The 17370-nt window shown below is 46.3% G+C and overlaps 1 pseudogene; it reads right to left on the bottom strand.

The window, feature by feature from the left end:
• Nucleotides 1–11662: 11662 nt before the first annotated feature.
• LOC146335361 (actin pseudogene) lies at nt 11663–12787 on the bottom strand (annotated as a pseudogene).
• Nucleotides 12788–17370: the final 4583 nt, after the last annotated feature.

Raw genomic sequence — 17370 nt, 5'->3', positions numbered from 1 at the left:
GGCTTAGGGGTGTGGGCAGGGGGGGTTCAAACCTAGCCTCCTCAGTCCTAATCACCATTGCACCACATTGGATCTCATCTTTGCAACTGGAAGCTTGCATTGCCTCAGGAATGAAACCATAATAAAAATTCCCTCAAAGGGAAATATGTATGAGGGTTTTTTTTAAAAAATAATAATAATGATGATTGAATATGAATATTTTACACATCCAAGTTCAAAACATTGTTTTTCTTGGATGCCTTCACAGTATTTCGTTATGGCATGACCTGCTGTTGCATAACTGAGACATATCCACTTTCACATCTGGGGGAAAAAGAAAGGGCTAATGAATCTCAGGAAAGCTAACTTACTGCACATTGGGGGAGCGGGGGAAGCACTCGAAAAGTTTCCAAATTAAATATATATGTATATAATGGTTACACAGAATGGCTTAATAAAACACTGGTGGCAGAAGTGAGCTGTAATGAATGGAGAGTCTATCTTGACACGTGGACTCTGGTACTGCTATTTAACAATTTTGCAGCAAGGAACATTTCCATTTCTTTTCTCGGGGAATCTTTGAATCTTAGTCCACAAGACCCCCCAGCATTCAACAGAGCTAAAGCATTGGATTATTTGCTGTGGGGTTAGGGAGATGCTCTCTTTGGAGCATCTCCCTAAAGAGAGCTTTAAGATCTTCAGGGGAGAGATGTCTCCATGTATCTCAAGTTCATCATGTGACAACAAGGGAGAGGGCCTTCTCTGCTGTGGCACCTCCATTATGGAATACCCTCCCCATGGAGATTTCACTGGCACTGACATTTGCAATCTCCTTGGCACCAGCTCAACCCCTTTTTGTTTTCTCAGGCATTTTAATGGGCTGATCTGATCTGGTGGTTTTTTAAAGTTGCTGCCTGTCGAGGTTATGTTACAACAACATGTATTTTATTGTATATTGTATGAAATTTTAATCACATTCTTGTGCACTGCCTGGAAATCCATCTAGCAATCAGTGACAGTTGCACAGAGACGTCTACTTTTTAACCTTTCTTTCTTTCTTTCTGCAGTTCTTGCTGCTGTTTTCCTGCAACAGCAGCAATCCTCCTCCATTTAATAATTCATTAATTACATTTCTATAGCTCCCAATAGACGAAGCACTTTTACATTTTTAAGAGTCCCAAAGGGGGACTTACATTTCTAGCAGTCAGAGGCAGCAGCAAAGTTAGAGCCTTCTTCTTTTAAAACTTTTCTTTCTCCTTTTCTTTCCTTCCAACAGTTTTTATCACCACTTTCCCGCAGCTGTGGCAAACCTTGTCCGTCACATCCTTCCTCGGACATATTGTGGGGTGAGATGGCCATAACGGGATTGCTGCCGTCATGGGAAAGAGGCAGCAAAAAGTGCTGAAAGCCAGTGAGCAAGTGGGGATAAGTTTAAAAAAAGGAGTAGCCTCTGAGTGCTACTGGCTCTCATTTTTAAAAGATATAAATGTAAGGTCCCTACCCATGAAAATATTCCCTAAAGTCACTGGAAATTCTCCACCCTACTTTTTTGTCATTGCTCCCCCCCCCCGATCTTACAACTGTGCCATAAAATTATTTATTTATTTATTTATTGCGTTTATACCCCACCTTTTTCCCTCTTGCAAGGAACCCAAGGCGGCTTACATTATCCTCATACTCCCTATTTTATCCTCACAACAGCAACCCTGTGAGGTAGGTTGGGCTGAGAGTCTGGGCCTGACCCAAAGTCACCAGTGAGCTCCCATGGCCGAGTGGGGACTAGAACCCAGATCTCCCAGCTCCCAGTCCAACACTCCAGCCATTACACCACACTGGCTCTCATTTATCCTGAGAACCTTTGGCACAGCCCTAGTTTCAAGGCAGAGGGAAGAGGGCTGTTGACCTGAGAACATAAGATGAGTCCTGCTGGATCAGGCCAAAGGCCTATTTATTTAATAGGACTGTGCATGGACCTCCCTCATTCTGTTCCCACAGTGGCCTACAAGATAGGCCTACATGAAGCCTACAAACAGGACACGAGTGCAACAGCTCCTGCTCATGTTTCCCAGCAACCGGTATTCAGAGGAACGCTGCCGCTGATACTGGAGATAATATATAATGATAATTCATGACTAGTAGCCATCGATAGCCTTTTCCTCCATGTCAACATGCTCTTTTTCCTCCAGCACTCTTGGCTTCTCCCCTGACCATGGAGAGAGTCAAAGCCCAGTTCCTACAGCTGGAACCTAACATTTTTATAATCCACTGCCGTCCTGGAATAACATTACCTCATGATGTAGCGTCATTCAGAATAGCATTCTGGGGTGGTGTGGGGAATGCCAGTAGGGGCATTTCCTCTGAAAGCTGCTTAGAACAATGCTACACTATCACATAGCATTCTTCCAGGGGATTATTGGAAAATCAAAATGGCTGCCATCCAGTAAATGTTGCATTCTCTTTTGAAAAAGTTTGGCCCAGGACAATGTTCCTGTGTTTATCTCACTGACCAGAGCAGGGCTGGGTGAGAATTTCATTTCAGTACCGTTTTGATAACGACGTACCACATTTCTCAACGTTCTCCATATTTGGGGCAAAAAGAGCATGAAATTTGAAAAATCCAAATGTGGTAGAAACCGAAGCTGACGCATTTGTACACCCAGATCCAGGGCTTTGAGCACTTTGCTCTTAAAAATCTGGATTTGTATACCTGTGTATTCATTCATGTTAGTGCCAAATTAGGGTGGCCACCTCCTTTTTCTGAGAGGCTTTTCATCTTGAACAGCTACATGGCAGGAAAGTATAACATTTATATATTATTACTGTATTTATTTATTATATTTCTATACCACCCCATAGCTGAAACTCTCTGGGAGGTTGATCATCTCCATGCTGAGAATAGCTGTGCCTATTGAATTTGGCTGGTCCATATGGGTGAGAATTTCAGTACAGTTCATTTTGATAAGAATTTACCTGAATTCACAAAGTTCTTTATATTCGGGAAAGAAGGAACTTGAGATTTTAAAAATCTGAATGCAGGAGATGGTGGAACTGACAGATTCGCTCATCTCTAGGGCCAGGATTGGATTCCAAGAAGGAGCCTGAGAAATGGCTACCACAGCCAAGGATGTCCGCAGGTGTGCAAACTGGCAATTCCTGACAAGGGATGCCACCAAATCTCAAAATTAGGTGGTTTGTTGGTAGAATCTATTATCTTCATAACTAGTGCAAATCTGAGAACGATTGGATAAAAATATGTTTGCCCATTTCCCTTGTGACTGGAACAACTTTACACACTTTTAAAATAAACATACTACAAATAAACAGGCAAAGGTGAACAAATGTTATTTTAAAAAATATCGTTTACCATTTCTTGAAGTTTGAGGCTGAAAACGCGTGATGTAAGATTTTTCTCCCTTTTCTCCATGTCCTTTCAGCTCTTTCTCCTCAGCTTCTCTTCATCCTTTTGTATCACCAACTGACTTTTCTTCAGCCCAGAAGAAAATAGAAGAATACTTCTGGGAGAGAATACTTTCCCAGCATTCTGCGCCTGTCTTTTTATAAGCATTATTATATGTGCATACACACAGTATACGTTACATTGATAACTTATTAAATGACATGTCTGCAGAGAATCTGTGAAGCATAATAGCTAAGTGTTATGATTCAGAAAGCACCTTGGTTTGAATCTTAGCCTCAGATCCCTCATCTGTATAGGGGAGATAATCATACTGGTCCACCATACAGGGTTATTGTAAGGATTACGCACAGTGTGAAGAATGTGGATATGGAGGCATTTTTCTCCCTCTCTCAAAATACTAGAACCTAATGGGGTCACCCCATGAAACTGATTGGTGGGAGATTCAGGACAAATAAAAGGAAGGACTTCACACAGCACATAGTCAAGCTATGGAATTCACTACCACAAGATGTAATGATGGCCACCAGTTTGGATGGCTGTAAAAGGTGGTTAGACAAAGTCCTGGCTATCAATGGCTACTAGTCCTGATGGATATGTGCTACCTCCAGTACCAGAGGCAATGGGCCTATGTACACCAGTTGCTGAGGAACATGGGTGGGAGGGCGCTGTTGCACTCATGCCCTCCTTGTGGGTTCCCAGTCAACGGCTGGTTGGCCACTGTGTGAACAGAATGCTGGACTAGATGGACCCTTGGTCTGATCCAGAAGGGCTCTTCTTATGTTCTTAGGATTACAGCAAGTGTGTGTGTGTGTGCGTGTGTGCGTGTGTGGTGCTTTTAACACTCTAACTTGCTAAATAAATGCTAAATGTCATTATTCTGAACTCAACATTCCTTCAATAACCTCAAAAAGGCACAAATCCTGAGGTGTTAGCAATATGCAAATGTATTCAAATGCCATTGATTATGTAGTAAATTCAAAGGCAAACAATTCTCAACTTAACTTTCCTTATTTGCTTGACAATTTTTAATTTGAAGGAAACAGCTTAGCCCTCAAAGCTCTTAAAGCTTTAATGCTTAAAGTATCCATGCTTTGGAATGTAGTACAAGATGATGGTGATGAAATGAAGAGAATCTACACCTGAATTTTTGCAAGCAAAATCAGGGGAGGACAATCTGTTTGAGATCTTTTTGTTCCAGATTCGTCTTGATTCCAGACTCAAGCTACTTTATTGTGTCAAATTTCCAAGGTGGTGTGTTTTGCATTTGTCTCTGCATTAGATTATTGGCACAGGAGTCAAGCCCCTTTCGTTCCTGTAAATCCTCTGTCATATGGATGTCAGTGAGCTGTAAAATATTTAAACTGGCTACAGTTGTGCCTCATTTGTTTACACATTTCCAGCAGGCTGCTAAAACGTAACACGGCAAATGGAATAGAGGCGGCCAGCCGCCGAATCGGATTTCATAGCAGCCCTAAAAATGTTGATCAGCCTCTCCTTTGCCCACCTTCAGTGCTTGAGGCTATATGATGTAGTCATACTTCCACTTTCCAAATTCTAGAGGTAAGCCAAAATTTCTCAGATGACTGTTTTTTGGAGAAGATTCCTGAGCTTTTTCTTTTGCTCAACCCCCCCCCCCAAAGGCCACTTTACCAAATATTCTCCAAATATTCTCAACCATTTTGGGGTGGCAGCTACCATTCCTAGCCCCCCCCCACACGCACACAATATTATGCACCGATGCTAAGACTGGGGCAATATGAAGGATGCAAAATTGTGAGAAAATGGGGCGGGGGGAGAAACATGTTTTGATAGTGGTACTGCTAATGTTACCGCTAATGGGGAACCCCACCCCACCCTATTTCATGAATTTCTACTCACTCTGGAGACATTTGGTGAAATGATATGTCCAGTTTCTCTGCCCTCAAATAGGGCAGAGAATGCTAAGAGGCCGTTTGTGCACAGCTCCATTTACTCTGAACTGTCACCAGTGTTGGCTTTATGCGGGGGGGGGGGGACTTGGACAAGATAACCTTAATGGGCCCCCTCTCTTAGTGAGTCTACCTTTTTCACAGATGCTCCCCCTCCGCCTCTTCCACGTCACTGCTACCGCCTGTTTACTTTCCAGGCAGAGATCCAACCAGCAAGCTGGCAGTGGCATCTTCTAGAGCAGTGTGCGAAGGGCCTCTCGAAATTCTCCACCGTATGCATGGGCAGAGAAATTTGAGAGCCCATTTCACTGAATTTTTCCAGGAGGAGGAGAAATTCTTCGCAGTTTCTCCCAGGTAGGGCTCCCCATTGGCAGGGCTTGTCGCACAGCTGCTTTCTATAAGAGTTTTGGGGGTTTTGTGCTGCAACAGCATCAATGCTGTTGGAAGACTGGCGTCAATTTTGTATTCACCACAATGCAGGTGTGTGTGTGTGTGTGTGTGAGGGGGGCAGTTTTGCATCTAGCTAAAGGGAAGATGTAGGGTCAGTGCTGAGCCAAAATCTGTCCTCCAGTTCCCTGAAAGTTTTCTCCCCCCATGAAAGAGGTTTCCATCTAGGGATGGGGGAGAATTTCTCCCCGAAACTTCGGGGGGCCAAGTGCCAACGAATTCGGTCCTCCGAAGGTTGTTCGGGGAGAAATTCTCCGCCCCCCCCGCCCCCCCTGGGATGGGACTTACCTTTCACGAATGTCCCTCCCGGCGGCGGTTCCCAGCGGCGGTTCGGCAGGTCTTCATCAGGGGCGGGGGCGGCAGCCGGTCTTTCGACCGGCTGCCGCCGCCGCCATTACAAGAAAAGTAAAAAAAAAACAAACGCCCCTGTGATAGGCTATGTAATGATTAACGTAGCCTATCATGGCTAGATTTGCAAAGTCAGCCATGATAGGCTACGTTAATCGTTACGTAGCCTATCACAGGGGCGTTTTTTTTTTCTTTTGAAGTTCGCGGCCGGGGAGATGGGGATATGAATTTCAGCCGGGCGAGGCGGGAAGCCTCCCCCCCGGCCTGAATTTCGGCCGGGTGAGGCGGGAAGCCTCCCCCCCCCGGCCTGAACTTCGGGGTGAGCAGCGAAGCGCCTCCCCCCCACCGCGAAGCAAGCTGCGAGACCAGGTAAGTGACTTTCGTACATCCCTACTTCCATCATCATTCTGCCTCTTTCTCAGGGTGTTTTATAATTCTTCCTCTTCCTCTTCCTCTTCCTCTTCCTCTTCTTCTTCTTGGTGGAGGTGGTGGTGGTGTTTTTTACCCTTCCAGGCTACCTGCACCTCCTGATCTGAAAAGGCCCTATGCAAGGAATTACCTCATGATGCCTTCCGCCGGGCTTCGATTGAAGTGAAGGAAGCTGAGGAGGCTACAGGCTGCCCAAAAGATGACTGTAAAATCAAAAACAGGACACTTGTGCGCACTCCTCGTCCTCGGCCACCTCCTAAGTAAGGTCAGCCCCAGAAACCCAAACCCAACCCATGAGAATTTCTCCCAAATATCTTCACCACTGAATTTCTTTTTGAAAATAATTTCTTCTTTTTTTTATCAAATGGAATGAGAAGGGCCGAAAAACATGCGGGAGAAATTTTCAGCATAAGCACTAGCATCTAGGGATGCGAGAACACAACCCAGCTCGGGTTCTCTGGCACCCTCCGAGCTCCCCCCCCCCAGCTTGCTGGCCCTCCGGGCTGCAGTTGAGCCCCACTCCCCTCCATGCTCGATGAGCAGCCCACAACTTACCTGGGCCTGTTCGTCATTATCCCGTTCGCCATGTTTTTAAAAAACATGGCGAGTGGCAGCGCTTGCCCATAGACTTATATGCAACAGAGCACTGTGAAACTAGGGTATATGGGTGATCCACAGCACTTTTTGTGTATAAGTCTATGTGCCCACAAAAAGTGCAGTGAATCACCCATATACTCTAGTTTCACAGAGCTATTTTGCATATAAGTCTATGGGCAAGCACTGCTGATGGCCATGTTTTTAAAAACATGGTGATGGGGACAGAGACGACCAGGCCTGGGTAAGTTGTGGGCTGCTCATCGAGCATGCGGGGGGGGGGGGGTTCGATGGCAGCCTGGAGGGCCAGCAAGTGGAGGAGAGCTCAGGGGGCATGGGCGCCAGCAGTCTGAAAGATTTTCATGAGCACTAGCATCTATACTGTTCCTCCTTCTTGCCACTGCTACTGTTATTCGAGCCAGAGCAAGAGGCAGTGAACAAGAGGGTTGAAATGGTGAAGAGGGGGAGCAGGTCCAGGGGGCTTTGCTCCGTTCACCCCCTGCTAGTGTGTGGGCCCTTGGCAAGTGCCCAACCATGCCAACTTGTTGATGCCAGCCCTAAGAATCACATCCAGGATAGACTAGAAAACCTCCTTGTATCAAAGCGTCACCCCCTAACTTGGCAGCTGTGTACAGAGGCCCCCCATCTTATGTCTTTTACCTAGCTCTGCCTCCTGATAACACCCAAAGCCTGTCAACACAGCGCAACTTAAGGTCAACCAACCATATATGGTTGGGCCATGTCATGTGAGAAGTAGGGATGCTGGAGAATTCCACCGGGGACTCAAATGAAGCCAGGCTCCAAAGAATCTGACCTCCAGAGTCCGCAGCGGAGCGGTTGCAATGTACGTCATAGTCAGTGCTTTATGGCTGCACATGGTGTACAATATGCCATTTACAGCTGTATTTTTTCTGGTGAAAGGCTAATGGCAACTTCCATTAGTGTATTGCATCTTATAGGGAGCCGGAGAGCCACTCCGCTAACTCCAGCAGACACTGCTGGGCTCCGGAGGATTCCACAGGGCCCTGAGCAGCCCTAATTGCCCCTCCACGGACCCTGCCCCCTTGGACCAGACAGTGGGGGGTTCGTACATCCCTAGTGAGGAGCTCTGGTCTGTCAGGTGACCACCTGGTGAGGGCATATGGCACTCTTGCAAGTCTGCAGATCATCTCACTGTTGCAAGGCCACTTTCACCAGGGGGATATCCTCTGTCTGCTCAGTGGCACTCAGACTAACCTGGGTGCAAATGTTAAAACAGGATAGCCATCATTTTTTTCCCTTGCGGTAGCTGCTGTGCTTCCAGGTTTGTGTCTTTATGGTAAAGACAATGGTGATAAGCAACCAGTCGTCCATCTCTTTAAGAGCTGTGTTGCATGTGTGGTGGAGAGATGCAGCCAATGCACGTACATGGATGTTTGCATACATACATTTGTGAAGGTTTGAGGCCTAGAGAGGCAAAAGGGAAAGAGGTCAGGCTTAGAGGCCTGGAGCTTTTTGTTGGGAGGGGGAATCCCTCAGAGGAGTAGTTTCATTTCCCTGGTTAAGTTTCAGTTTCATTTCCCCGGTTAAGTTTCAGTTTCATTTCCCCAGTTAAGTTTCATTTCTTCAGGTTTGAAACAGTACTTTTGGTTCTGAGGGAGGCGGATAGACAAAAAGAGCTAGACAACCAGCAAGAGCAGAGTCAGGAAGAGCAAAGCCTGAAGAGGGAGCAGGAAGTAGCAGCCTGGAGATGCCTAAATACAGCTGGGGGAAAGGAAATTGTATTCTGAAACTTTAATTTTTTTCTTAAGGCCTTTTGTATCACTCAGCTCTATTGTATAAATACCTTTATGTGTGATTTGCTTGCTTTAATTTATGAGTAATCTGTTGTGGCTAAACCCTGTGTCTAGAGTGTCAGTCACCCTACACCTACAGCCTAAACCCCGCATTATTGGAAAGAGGAAGGTAAAAGAAGGAAGATGGGACCCTTCAGGAGGCAAGAGCTCTTTAAAGAGTTGCTCAGGGGGTCCAGGTCATAAGTGGAATCTTGACACACCCCTTAAGTCCCTCCATTCCAAATTACATGAATGATTGAATACATTGTTGTTGAGTGCAGATGTATTTACTTTGAAGAAGTGGCATAATATTGTATAAATAAAATAAAATATCCCAGCCCTACTTGAAGATGCCGGGGATTGAACCTGGGACCTTTTGCATGCAAAGGAAGTGCTCTCCCACTGACATTCACCCTTGCCCTCTGCCCCGCACATAAGGCAGGAGGTGCCTCTAACCAAAGTCTCTGGCAGTCAGCTTCGAGGGACTTTACTTTCTGCACCAGCAAGGTGGCAAAGAAGAAATGGGAGCAGCTTCGAGGGACTTTACTTTCTGCACCAACAGAGTGGAAAAGAAGAATTGGGAGCAGCTTCGAGGGACTTTACTTTCTGCACCAGCAAGGTGGCAAAGGAGAAATGGGAGCAGCTTCGAGGGACGTTACTTTCTGCACCAGCAAGGTGGCAAAGGAGAAATGGGAGCAGCTTCGAGGGACTTTACTTTCTGCACCAGCAAGGTGGCAAAGAAGAAATGGGAGCAGCTTCGAGGGACTTTACTTTCTGCACCAGCAAGGTGGCAAAGAAGAAATGGGAGCAGCTTCGAGGGACTTTACTTTCTGCACCAGCAAGGTGGCAAAGAAGAAATGGGAGCAGCTTCGAGGGACTTTACTTTCTGCACCAGCAAGGTGGCAAAGAAGAATTGGGAGCAGCTTCGAGGGACTTTACTTTCTGCACCAACAAGGTGGCAAAGAAGAATTGGGAGCAGCTTCGAGGGACGTTACTTTCTGCACCAACAAGGTGGCAAAGAAGAATTGGGAGCAGCTTCGAGGGACTTTACTTTCTGCACCAACAAGGTGGCAAAGAAGAATTGGGAGCAGCTTCGAGGGACTTTACTTTCTGCACCAGCAAGGTGGCAAAGAAGAAATGGGAGCAGCTTCGAGGGACTTTACTTTCTGCACCAGCAAGGTGGCAAAGAAGAATTGGGAGCAGCTTCGAGGGACTTTACTTTCTGCACCAGCAAGGTGGCAAAGAAGAATTGGGAGCAGCTTCGAGGGACTTTACTTTCTGCACCAACAAGGTGGCAAAGAAGAATTGGGAGCAGCTTCGAGGGACTTTACTTTCTGCACCAACAGAGTGGAAAAGAAGAATTGGGAGCAGCTTCGAGGGACTTTACTTTCTGCACCAACAAGGTGGCAAAGAAGAAATGGGAGCAGCTTCGAGGGACTTTACTTTCTGCACCAACAGAGTGGAAAAGAAGAATTGGGAGCAGCTTTGAGGGACTTTACTTTCTGCACCAGCAAGGCAGTTAAGAAGAACTGGGAGTAGCCAGCCTGCTCTGTTGCACTTGGCAGCTACCAATGTCACCAATGTCATCGGCCAGAGGGGATTACTGCTGCATGGTCAAGTAATGCAAGGGGAGCTAACTGGGTTCCACTTGGTCCTATATGGAATCTGGGTTGGCTGTCCAGTCTGAGCATGTCAGTGAAGATCAAACAGCTCTCCACCCATCTACTGTTGCGTATACACTCAAGGCTTTGCCTGCAGATGGACAGGCCTGAATAATGGCTCTTGGTGTTGTATTGGACCCAGGAGCATAGCCAAGTCATTTGTAGTGTTAGAGCGTCCTAGAGATCCACAGTGCTTGCTGAAGTTCATTATCGTTGCAATTCCCTTGCTAGTAAGCCACTGAGCATGTGAAGATGATTCAAAGGGCTGATAGCGTGACCTAGCACATTCCATACTAATGAGTGAGAGTGTTATCAAGCACACTGCCTGGGAAGCGAAGTTTGTTTACAGGTGGCTGTGCTGAGAACCAGGTGCTGTTAGTTTACGCTGGGAATGAACGCTAGGGGGTGCTTGCTGCTTTTTTTGCTAAACATGTATTGTATAAAACCCATTTGACCCAATGGCTCGTGGTTCAGAGAAGCTGTCTGATCCAACCATTGGGTATGCCTGTATGCTGTAAGTTACCCTATAAAGTCTCCTCGTAAGTAAACCTTTGAATCTGATTCATCAATATCTTGGCACCTCTAACCTAGGAGTTCAACGGCTGGGGCAATACAGGTGTACATTGTTACACTCGCTGAGGATATCTCCCCATACTGATTTGCAAAACACCATCCTGCATTATTTGTCGATTTTCTACTCTCTGGATATTTATGGCCAATGGCAAAGGGCCAAAGCCCATGGGCGTAGAGGCTGAGGTGGTTTGTTCTCTAGAGTTTAAAAGTCTGGCAAACAAACAATTTTGCTATTCCAGTCATTTCTAACACACACACCCCTCCCCGCATATATAAAGCAATTTACAGGGTCGTCAAAATATACTAAACAAGGGTTCTTTCTTTCACTGAACACACAGGGGATCTTTTCTTACCATGTTATAAAATTGCAACACATTGATTCTTTGTGGAAAGGTTTACTGGCCACTCCCCAGCTGTTCCGATTGACTATTTTTTTTTCCGTTTGCCTTTCTAGCTGGCCATTTATTCTTCTCAGAAGCATTTCTTCTGCAGTACAGTGGAACCAACCTCCTTGTACTCTTGCCGAGTGACCCACATGTCCCTAAACGAAGACAAGCTGGTGAGCACTGATGCTCCAATCCAAACAGAATACATCCTATCTCCGGGCGCTTCAACTTTGGCGGGCATGCCGTTGGGTGCAAGAGCTTGGAGCTCCTTTAGAAGTCTTTCATGTAGACCAGGAAAAAGAGTGGATCCACCTGCCATGATCACATTCCTCCAGATGTTTTGGTGGATGCTCCCATCGCATTTGGAAATGCTGTCCAAGATCATCTGATGGATTCCAGGTGCTGTGACTCCTGCATCAGTTGGGCTAAAAAGAGACTCTGGAGCTCTGAAGAGCTGGTCACCAATCATGACAGGGTTTCCATCAGGAAGAATATATTGATGAATCAATCCTTTGTCCTTCTGATGGTCAGGGTCTAAAGCTATGTAGCACAGGTTCTCCTTGAGGTTCCTCACTATCTCCTTCTCTGCAGAGCTCAAAAAGCTGTGCCCGCTCTCCAGGAGAAGTGTTGCTAAATGTTTTGTGATATCCCGGCCTGCAAAATTCATCCTAGAAATGGCGTGAAGCAAACAGTTGCCTTTGTAGATGGGGACTGTCAGAGTGACGCCATCTCCACTATCTAAAACTAAACCCGTCGTACGAGCAGACGCATAGAGGGCCATCAAAGCTTGCAGGCCCACAAACATAGCAGGCACCTGGAAATGTTCAAACATGACCTCTGTCATTTTTTCTCTGTTGGATGCTGGGTTCATTGGGGCCTCGGTCAACAGTACCGGCCTCTCCCGGGCTCTCATCCTGAGTCCGCGTCTGTATATGTATCTCCATATCTTCTCCATGTCATCCCAGGATGTTACTATTCCATGTTCCACAGGATATTTAAAAGATAAGATGCCTCTCTTGGCTTGGGCTTCTTTGCCAACGTAACACTCCCTCTGAACTGGGCCAAACATAATGGCTTGGGATTTTGGATAGCCCACTACAGTAGCAACAACTGTTCTTGGGGCCTGCTCTCCAGACAGCCCTGCTTTGCAAAGCCCAGATCCATTGTCAATAATGACAGCTGGGAGTTCTGTTGTTCTTGGTTGAGACATTCTCAATGCAAAGATAAAGGAGCTGGTTTTTCAACCACTCTTCCTCTGCCTTTGAGCTCTGGTAAAATGGAATGCTTGGCCATCAATATTCTAGATTCCTAGACATCACAAAAGGGGATATTCCTTTTGCTAGTGGTTCTTTTTTTTTTTTTTTTTAATATACAAGCATATTGCATATGCTTCAGGAAAGAGGTTCTTCAAGAAGCCAGGAACTGGTTTTGGATGATCAGCAGCATCAAGACCTGACATTCAGAGTTGGTAATCAGCCGTCTTTCTATTCCAGGCACAAGGAGGAAGATTCAGAGTGCCATAGATGAGAAGAACCATGGTCTCTTAATCTCCAAGAGTCCAAGGTCATCAAAAACAGCCCCCACCCCCAATATCAAGAAGAATTTAAGTTCACAACTGCCCAGTTAAGAAGTGTGGCTGAACCATCCTTTTATCCTCAATGAAAATTTCGCTCAAGTTTAGAAAGACATCATGAGGCACCATGAACACAAAACAGTAGCTTTCATTCTTGTCTTCGGCATGCTGCCCATGGGGTTTATCATTAAGATGACATCAGAAAAGCACTGTGATGTCAAAAAGGGACAATGAAAGAGCATGCAAGTGGAAGAGTAAAGATGCCCCTACAGTAGAGTAACGATGTAGACAAATATGGTTCTTGGCTGTAACGGACAAAGAAACAAAACAAATCTGTGTCTATAATACACAAGATGATTCAGTGGTTGTTTGTTTCTGTGTTTGTTAATGGATACTTGGTATCCATTTGTCTCATTTGTAAATAATAAGCCACTGGTGAGCTATACTTATGGTGTAAGTTAATTAAATCTCATCATAAGGATATACTAACTCTGTACCTTTCTGACCATGTTTCAGTTGTTATATTTTTGCATGCTGTATGCTGTTCTTTTTTCTTCCCTATATAAATTGTATGGAAATTTTATTTATTTATTTACTTACTTACTTACTTAAAACATTTGTATCCCACCCTATATCATTAAGATCTCAGGGCGGCATACAGATAAAAAGATAAAATCAATTTAAACAGTATAAAACAATACATAATTAAACAGCTAAAAACATATTAAACCATTAAAGAAGCTAATACCAATTCAATCCAAGCCAATAAAACAGTTAAAACAGTGTGCTACTTTAGGGAATGCATTTAGCTCTCAAAGGCTTTGGTAAAAAGCCATGTTTTTACTTGGTGCCAAAATGAGACCAATGTCTGCGCCAATCAGGCCTCCAAGGGGAGGGCATTCCACAGCCGGGGTGCCACAGCAGAGAAGTTTCAATAAAAAAACAATGTGGTGGTGGCAGCGGGGAGATGAAAGAAGATTCACCTCTGTATAGGAGCTTGAGGGATCCCTTGGCAAAGTGTGCCCTTCCTATGTTCTTGAACTTCTGCTCAAGAACTTATAGGACAGTCACAGGCAGTTACAAGCTGCCATTAAAAAAAAAATCTGAAAATGAACCAATTTAGTATCAATGGTGTTGTGGTGAATTTAAAATGGGGACTTGCATTTAATCTGAACAGGGGGCTTGCATTTAATCTGAACAGGGGGCTTGCATTTAATCTGAACTGGGGGCTTGCATTTAATCTGAACTGGGGGGTCGCATTAAATTTGAAATGGGGGCTTGCATGGGGCCTCCAAAGTAGGCATCAGCCCTGGGAGGGGGGTGGCTACTGTTTCGTCAGAACTGTGGCAAGTGCCTGAGGAATGCCGGGTGGTGATGTCAGACTTGTCTCTGTACATCAGGAATGCTGGGTGCTGATGTCAGACTTGCCTCTGTATGGGAGAGGGAGGAGCGGAACCTGTTACTACCTGCTGATAGTAGCAGAGCTGGCCGAAGTAAAATACATACATATTTTACGGCTAAAAATAGGGAACGCAAATGGTGGCCGCCATAGCCGCCGCCATTTGCGTATGCTTTTTTTTTTTTGGCTTGCCGTGATAGGCTACGTAAATACTTACGTAGCCTATCACGGCTTCTGCAGGGACGCAAAAGGCATCCCTGCATTAGCCGTGATAGGCTACCTATCACGGCTATGTTGAAGAAGCCAAATGGCGGTCGCAGAGCGGCCGCCATTCACAAGTCAGCGTGAACGGCAGCAGGTAAGTGCTCCGTTTTGCGTGCCTTTTGCGGGTTGGGGGCGTGGGGGCTTTGTTCTGCCATGGATTTCGGGGGGCCGAATGCACTGGCATTCAGCCTCACCAATATATGTGGAGGAATTCTTTGACATCCCTACTCTGAGGCAGAAAATCTAATTGGTGCCCCGCTGCACACACGCTAACTGAATCTGATAGTCTCCTCCTTTGTGACCACTCCAGATCTGTTTCCCAAAATCCTATCCTCCTTCATGTGAACAGATTCTGTTGAATGGGTCACTGCAGGTCCACATTATTTGCATAATGTGGGAATCTCTAAAGCAGAAGTGGGGAACCTTCTCTCTCTTTCTGCCACCCCCTTCTCTTGCTCTTTTTCTCCTTCTGCCACCCAATTCTCTCCCCGCTCCCCCAGTCTTCTGACCCCCTCCTCAAATAGTACACCAGCATTCAATACCACTGAGCACACTGTTCTCATCGGGCTCTCTGGGATATCCCCCATGCTTAGGGTTTTTTACTCACCAGAATGTTTTGGAGTTCTCAGCATTAGGGATGTCAGAGAAATCCTCAGCAGAATCAAATGAGTTCAGATTTCTATAAATCTGACCCACGGATTCCACAGCACACCATTGTGTGTGTTTGTTTTACTTTCCGGGATTTTGTGCAAATTTAGTCTTAGACAAATATGTCAAATCAACACCAGTCGAAATTGCGCATTTACCCCATAAGCTAAAGCATGAAAACAGTCATGGGGGATTTGCACATTTACGCAAGTGCAAATTTGTGTAAGTGTGAATTTGGGCAAGTGTGAATTTGTGCAAATTTGGGAAACTGGGAAAAATCCAATTCTTCCAATAAGTAGGGATGTACGAATCCCTTACCTTGCTCCGCTCAGGGGCATCTGTGGTGGGGGGGAGGTGCTCCATCCCTACCCCTGGAATCCTCCCCAGCCAGCTCCGCTCTGCGGCGACTCTGCAGAGCTGCTGGCCAGGGCCGCCCGTGGCAGCCTGCAGCCAGACTTCCGTCCGGTGCTGGGCTGCACTGGCCGCAAATGGAGGCCACTGTAGCGGCCACCATTTGCATCCCTGTGGAGGCCGTGATAGGCTATGTATATATTTACGTAGCCTATGATGGCAAAAGGCAGGGACGCAAATGGCGTAGCAGCCACCATTCGTGTCCCTGCCTTTTGCCATGATAGGCTACGTAGATACTTACGTAGCCTATCATGGCTTGGCAGGGATGCAAATGGCAGCTGGCATAGAGGCTGCCATTTGTCACCACAGCCCAGCAGCAGCCAGAAGATGACCCGGAGCGGCCGCTGGAGCTGCCAGGTAGGCTCCATCCTGGGAGGATTCTGCGGGGTAGTGGGGGGGATTGCTCCATTCCGCCACAGACTCCACGGGGCCGGATTCTAAAGAATCTGGCCTCACTGGAGTCCGTGGCGGAATTCTCCAACATCCCTATCAATAAGCGGACAATGGAATGAAAGGCACCTGACAACCTGTGAAGCACAGACAGAATGGATTTTATAAAAACTGTACATCCCTACTCAGTGATTTCCCAAACCGGGGCCTCCAGCCGCTGCCGGGCTGGTGTGGATGCAGATGGCGTCCTGTGTAGGGGATGCCTTTCGCATCCCTACGCCGGCCCGTGATATAGGCTACGTAAATATTTACGTAGCCTATCATAGCTAAAGCAGGGACACAAATGGCGTCCCCTATGCCATTTGTGTTCCCGCATTAGCTGTGATAGGCTACGTAAATATTTACGTAGCCTATCACGGCAAAAAAAAAAAAAAAAAAAGGAACGCAAATGGTGGCAGCTACGGCAGCCGCCATTCGAATTCCCTTTTTTAGCTGTGCAAAAAAAGCACTTCCCTGCATTAGCCGTGATAGGCTACGTAAGTATTTACGTAGCCTATCACAGCCATTTGAAAGACGTGAATAGCGGCTGCAGACGCGGCCGCCATTCAAGGAGCACCGGAATGGCCGACCAAGGTAGGCTCCATTCCAGGCCCATTTCACAGGGTGGGGGGGCGGGGAGCTTCGTTCTGCTGTGGATTTCGGGGGGCCAAATGCGCTGGCATTCGGCCTCACTGAGATCCGTGGCAGAATTCTCCATCATGCCTAGTTACAACTGTACATTAACTGTGGTTCAGTGGTAAATTTTGAAGTGCAGGAGTTCATCATGACACACACATACCTCATAGCTATGGAGAAGCCACAGCCATAGCCCTAGAGAGAATCCAAAAATGCAGGGCCTTATGGGGTTCGGGGGGGAAGTATTACTTTCTAAAAAAAAGAAATGCAGGAATTGGGAAAGGGGGGAGAAAGTCTTGCCACATGTTCCATTATCCCTTCTCTTTCATGCTGGGGTGTGTGTGTGTGTGTGTGAGAGAGAGAGAGAGAGAGAGAGAGAAAGAGAGAGTGAGAGAGAGAGAGTGAGAGAGTGTGTGTGTGTGTGAGTGAGAGA

Source organism: Heloderma suspectum, chromosome 15, assembly GCF_057233095.1.
Source record: "Heloderma suspectum isolate Gila_16-S chromosome 15, 16-S_ref, whole genome shotgun sequence".
Classification (NCBI taxonomy): Eukaryota; Metazoa; Chordata; class Lepidosauria; order Squamata; family Helodermatidae; genus Heloderma; species Heloderma suspectum.
The sequence above is the reverse complement of the archived record's forward strand: the minus strand, read 5'-3'. Positions and strand labels throughout refer to the sequence as shown.